This window comes from Esox lucius, chromosome 14 (assembly GCF_011004845.1).
Source record: "Esox lucius isolate fEsoLuc1 chromosome 14, fEsoLuc1.pri, whole genome shotgun sequence".
Lineage (NCBI taxonomy): Eukaryota > Metazoa > Chordata > Actinopteri > Esociformes > Esocidae > Esox > Esox lucius.
Genome location: NC_047582.1, coordinates 23,581,680 through 23,587,708, shown reverse-complemented (window position 1 = coordinate 23,587,708; position 6,029 = coordinate 23,581,680). Strand labels below are relative to the sequence as shown.

Below are 6,029 nucleotides of genomic sequence, written 5' to 3'. Positions count from 1 at the left end.
TGCAAAGTGTGGTGACGTAGCTCTGCACGAGGAGCGTAAACATCTGCACGTGGGACACGCAGTGGACGTGGTGACGCAGAAATTAACCCCAAAAGGTAAATTAATTTGAATCATATCACCTTTCATTTAAAATTGTTTTAATGTGTTATATAAAGTATATAAAGAATAACACCATAACATTTGCATCCAATGAAAAGCAATAATATATAGTGGCCTAATTTTTTGTTAAAGCAATATAAATATACATATAATCATCAATGTTACAAAGTACAACCCGGGAACACAACTATACAATGGTATACCAAGAACATTTAGGCTAGAGAGTGCATTTACACATTCCAAAAATACCTTAAGTGACAAACGAATATTTATGCTCTTAAGTGTATTTCCATAGCTTTTTCTGTTTAAAATTGCATAATTAGGAATGTGAAATTTGGCCAACAGAATAATGAAACATATCAAATTGTTTCATGTTACTACTAATGTAGGCCAAACAATATATCCTTCCAACGTAGGATGAAATCATTATTAATATAATTGATTATGATTCTATTTAGATCTTAACAGCAAAACATCAACCTCAAAACAGATGCAACACTGTCGCTGGTTGTTCATCCCAGAAAGTACAACTGGAAGGTATGGATTCCTTTAACTTTTTCATGTAGTGATTTGCAGGATTATATCTATGGACAAATGTAAAATAAATGTATTTGACTTTAAATTATCGGTATGTGTGGTGCCATATCCAGATCTATTTTCCAATAGATATATGTAAAATGACACCCATATGGAAGGACACAAAGTATAGATACAACATCATGTTGAAATTTGATGCATATAGCTCGATTGGTATTGGTAAGGACCAGAAAGAAAACAACATTTTATTACTGGTGAGTCAGCTGGTTTTACCTGAATAATAAATCAACGCCTGAGGAGATGGCATCTCTAAATAAAGCAACATTCTTTGGAGTAACAGGGATCTTGTAAAGTTCTAATTCCTCATAATTAAGTAAAATGCCATCTCCAATAACCATTTGACTCATCAGTTGAATATTATTCTGAAACCAATACTCGAAAAATGTTTTAAAATAAAGAAAGATGTACCAAATACTCCATATTGACTTCCACTTTAAAGTAGCATCCTTGCCTGCATGGAAATGGTGCCCTGAAATGGTCTTGGGAGACCTTGCCGGATGTTTAAGCAGCTTCGCCCAGCTTCATCAGTTCAAGCATCAAATGTGGAAAATAACAATAACCCTAACCTTAACCCAAACTGTTCTTCAGTTTGAGAAAGCAATGCTGAGGATTTTTTTTGTGATTTTCTAGTGTTATGCACTGTAGCCAATTTTAGTTATTTTGTCTGGGCACAGGTTGATAACAGTGTTAAGCCATTCTCTATAACACGTGGTTGCTGGGAATATGAGTGCAGGTTAATTAACCTTTTGGAGACATTTCTTGGCCCTCTGGAGAGCATACTCATATCTTTTCTTCTCAGCTAACTCAACTCTCTGTTTACACAAATAATGCTAAAATAAACAGTAAATAAATATAGTTGCAAGCAACCATGGGACGGGGTTCTCCTGGGACATGGTGAGCATAGGGAAGCAGTCATAACATTGTAAGCTTATGGCAGCAAAAATAATCACATGGTAAGTACTTTCATATATTTTTTACTGTGGTCAGCCATATTGTCCACCATCTTGTATTATTTATCTTAGTTTTAAACCCCCTGTAGGGAGACATCTATTAGATAAATATTTGCAGAGTTATTGTTGATTTTATGTAGATTTGTATAGGTTTCATGACATTTTCACAATGGTTTTTTTAACATGGCAGACATGGACAGGTTCTTGTTGCAGTTGTGTACATCATGTGGAATGAGGCATGTACACAAAGAATCAGCATTCTAGGTCAATCGGGGTGGAAATGGCTTATTTGGGGGAAAAATGCATTAAGGCGTGTCCTGTGGCACCCCTTGTGGAGGAATCATATCAGGTATCTGTGTGGATAATGTACCTGGTCTGTATTTTCATTGTGCCATAATATAATGCACACATGAAGTGTATACATCCATAAGTATTACACTGGTCAGCCATTTTGTAATATACTTCTTAGCCCTTACCACCCTATTTGAAGATATGTATAAGACATAGGTATGCTGACTGCCAGGTCAGTCAGTTATTGTTGATTTTGAGTACATTTTCATAGATTTCATAAAATGTTCACTGAACAAAACATCCAAGATGGCAGACATGATTGGTCCTTGATGCAGTGTTGCACCTCCTGGGGAATTCGGCATGTAGACAAAGAATCAGCATTCTAGGTCAATCAAGGTGGAAACTGTCATTGTGAAAATAATTCATTTGTGCGTAGCGCCCCTTGTGGAGGAATCAGGTCCGGTGTCTGTGTGGTAAGTATACATGGTCTATATTTTAATTGTGCCGTACTTATAAAGTTTGTGGATAAATTTGTTTTACACTGTTCAGTCATTTTGTCCACCATCTTGTATTTTATTCGTAGCTGTATAGGGAGACATGTATAAGGCACAAGGTTGCCAATTGCCAGGTCAATCAGAGTTATTGTTGATTTTATGTAGATTTTTATTGGTTTCATGAAATGTTGATTGTACAAAATATCCAACTTGGCAAACATGAAGAGTCCTTCAGGTATTTTTGTACTTCCTGGGGAATTCGGCATGTAGACAAAGAATCAGCATTCTAGGTCAATCAAGGTGGAAACTGTCATTGTGAAAATAATTCATTTGTGCGTAGCGCCCCTTGTGGAGGAATCAGGTCCGGTGTCTGTGTGGTAAGTATACATGGTCTATATTTTAATTGTGCCGTACTTATAAAGTTTGTGGATAAATTTGTTTTACACTGTTCAGTCATTTTGTCCACCATCTTGTATTTTATTCGTAGCTGTATAGGGAGACATGTATAAGGCACAAGGTTGCCAATTGCCAGGTCAATCAGAGTTATTGTTGATTTTATGTAGATTTTTATTGGTTTCATGAAATGTTGATTGTACAAAATATCCAACTTGGCAAACATGAAGAGTCCTTCAGGTATTTTTGTACTTCCTGGGGAATGAGGCATGTACACAAAGAATCAGCATTTTTGGTCAATCGGGGTGGATAATTGTGGAAGAAATGCATTAGGGTGTGGCCTGTGGCGCCCCTTGTGGAGGAATCTGGTCAGTGTGGATGATATACCTGATCTTTATTTTCATTGTGCCATATTGTAATGCACACATGATGTGTATGTATTTATACGTTTTACACTGGTCAACCATTTTGTTCGCCATCTCGTAATATATCTCTTATTCCTTACAACCCAATAGGGAGGCACATATGAGACACCTGTACACCAACAGTCAGGTCAATCGGATTACCGGTTAGCATAAAGGGCTAACTTTGTGAAGTCATTGTTCAGTCGACTTTTGACATATCAACTAGTTTCATTATCAGCCCTGTTCAGAAGTATGCCCTAGAATCTGAAAATGTAATGGCAAGTAAATCCGATGTATGGTTCAAAGGAAGAAGAGTTGTAAATGCATTTATTAGCATTAGCATGTGCTGAAAATTGTCAGATTTCCAGCAGCTGCTGTTTTGACGTCCTTGGAGATATCAGCAAACAAATGCACATAGGGGTGGTGTCAAAAGGCACAATGAATATTAAGCGCATAGGTTATTGTTCCAATAAAGAATTGCACATATGCCCATTGTGCATACATATATTGTACAGTAGTCACCCATTTTGTCCGCCATTTTGCAAGTTCTCTCTTATTCCTGAAAAGATTTAAGGGAGGCATGTATAAGATACCTGTATGCCAAGTCAATTGGATATACGGTTCATGAGAAGATTTTTATAGTTTGACAAATTTTCATTATACAGAAAAATCCATCATGGTGAACTTCATGGGTTCTTGAGGCGTTTTTGTTCTACATGAGAACTGAGGCAGGTACAAATGAAAATCAGCACTCTAGGACAAAAGGGGTGGAAATGGCATTATTTTGAAATGTGCAAATTGAATTGTATACTATAGCGCCCCTGGTGGAGGAATCTGGGCAGGGGTCTGTATGGTTGTTACACGTGGACTATTTCAGCAGTATGCAAGTTGATAGCATTTTTTACCATTGACTTTGAGTTAAGGATTTAGGATTTTACACACCAATAATAATGCTAACAATAACAATAGGGTTTCTCCTACTGGAGAACCCCTAATAATACTAACACTAACATTAGGGTTTCTCCTACCAGAGAACCCCTTAAAATACTAACAACAGAATTTCTCCTACCAGAGAACCCCTAATAATACTAACAATAACAATAGGGTTTCTCCTACCAGAGAACCCCTTAATAATACTAACAACAACAATAGGGTTTCTCCTACCAGAGAACCCCTAATAATAGCCAATTACAACTTTTGTCAGTATTTATCATTATATCTATATAAATGTACAATCTAAACATGCCAAATGATGTAAGATGCTTTATTGTTTGTTTTTCCCCCCTTAAAAATGTAGAGCAGGGAACTGCTGTTGGTTATGCTGCAGTTGTCCTTCCTGAAAGGCAGAATCTCCTACTGCCGTCTTATGATCTCATTTCAGGCGCTTCTCATCTGGATATCAGGCTTCACGCTCAGATGTGGACCCAGATGCAGACACGGCTCGTTTCCAAGTAACAATGGTTTATTATGGAGAAGAGTAGTCGAGAAGGCAGGGTCGATACCAGGCTGGCAGCAGAGGGACAGGCAAGCGGCAGGCAAGAGAGGAGTCAAGGGCAGGCAGGAGGTCGGTACACAGGCTGGCGGTGAAGGTACAGGTAGGTACTAGGCAGAGTAGTCGTTGACAGGCAGGAGATCAGTACACAGGCTGGCGATGAAGGTACAGGTATGGAGCAGGCAGAGAGATCATATTCATTTTTCAACAACAAAATACTAATGTTTAACTTAGTAAGAGTTCAGAAATCTATATTTTGTGAAATAACCCAGATTTTTTATCACAGCTTTCATGAGTTTTGGCATGCTCTCCCCCAGTCTGTCACATTGCTGTTGGGTAACTTTATGCCACTCCTGGCACAAAAATTCAAGTTGCTCGGCTTTGTTTGATGACTTGTGACCATCCATCTTCCTCTTGATCAAATTCCAGAGGTTTTCAATGAGGTTCAGGTCTGGAGATTGGGCTAGCTATGACAGGTTCTTGATCTGATGGTCCTCCATCCATAACTTAATTGATCTGGCTGTGTGGCATGGAGCATTGTCCTGCTAGAAAAACCAAATCTCAGAGTTGGGGAACATTGTCAAAGCAGAAGGCAGCAGGTGTTCTTCCAGGATAACCTTCTACTTGGCTTGATTCATGCGTCCTTCAATAAAACAAATCTGCCCGATTCAAGCCTTGCTGAAGCATCCCCAGATTATCACCGATCCTCCACCAAATTTCACAGTGGGTGCGAGACACTGTGACACTGTGGCTTGCAGGCCTCTCCAGGTCTCTGTCTAACCATTAAACGACCAGGTGTTGGGCAAAGCTGAAAATTTGACTCGTCAGAGAAGTTGACCTTACTCCAATCCTTATGGTCTTTTGCAAACTTCAGCCTGGCTCTTCTTTGCTTCTCATTGATGAAGGGCTTTTTTCTAGCTTTGCACGACTTCAGCCCTGCCCCTAGGAGCCTGTTTCAAATCGTCCTCACCGTGCACTTCACCCCAGCTGCTTTGTTGTCCCCAATGTCTGTTGCTTGACCTTGTTCTTATGAACTGCCATCTTTTAAATACATTTTCAGGATGGAAGCAACCTGACGCTCACTGTATCCCTCTACCAGTAAAGCCAGAATTGAATCCTTCTTTTCCTCACTCAAAGTTTTCTTTTCAACTCTTTTGTCATGCTGAATAGTTATTTATTATTTATCAGATACAAAATTAAAAAGACAAATATCTGGAAGGTATAATATCAAGCAGGAACATACAATTTGATAGGTAGCAATAACATCCTTTTTTTTTTAAACATGAAATCTGATAGACGTGACACTATT

General features: G+C 38.5%; 1 long non-coding RNA gene across 1 annotated transcript; it reads left to right on the top strand.

Moving 5' to 3' along the window:
* Window positions 1-3: 3 nt before the first annotated feature.
* LOC105015175 lies at window positions 4-5,114 on the top strand. The gene is made up of 3 exons (XR_828357.4): window positions 4-95; window positions 558-636; window positions 4,610-5,114. It is a non-coding gene; the product is annotated as an uncharacterized LOC105015175 (long non-coding RNA).
* The last annotated feature ends 915 nt before the right edge of the window (window positions 5,115-6,029 follow it).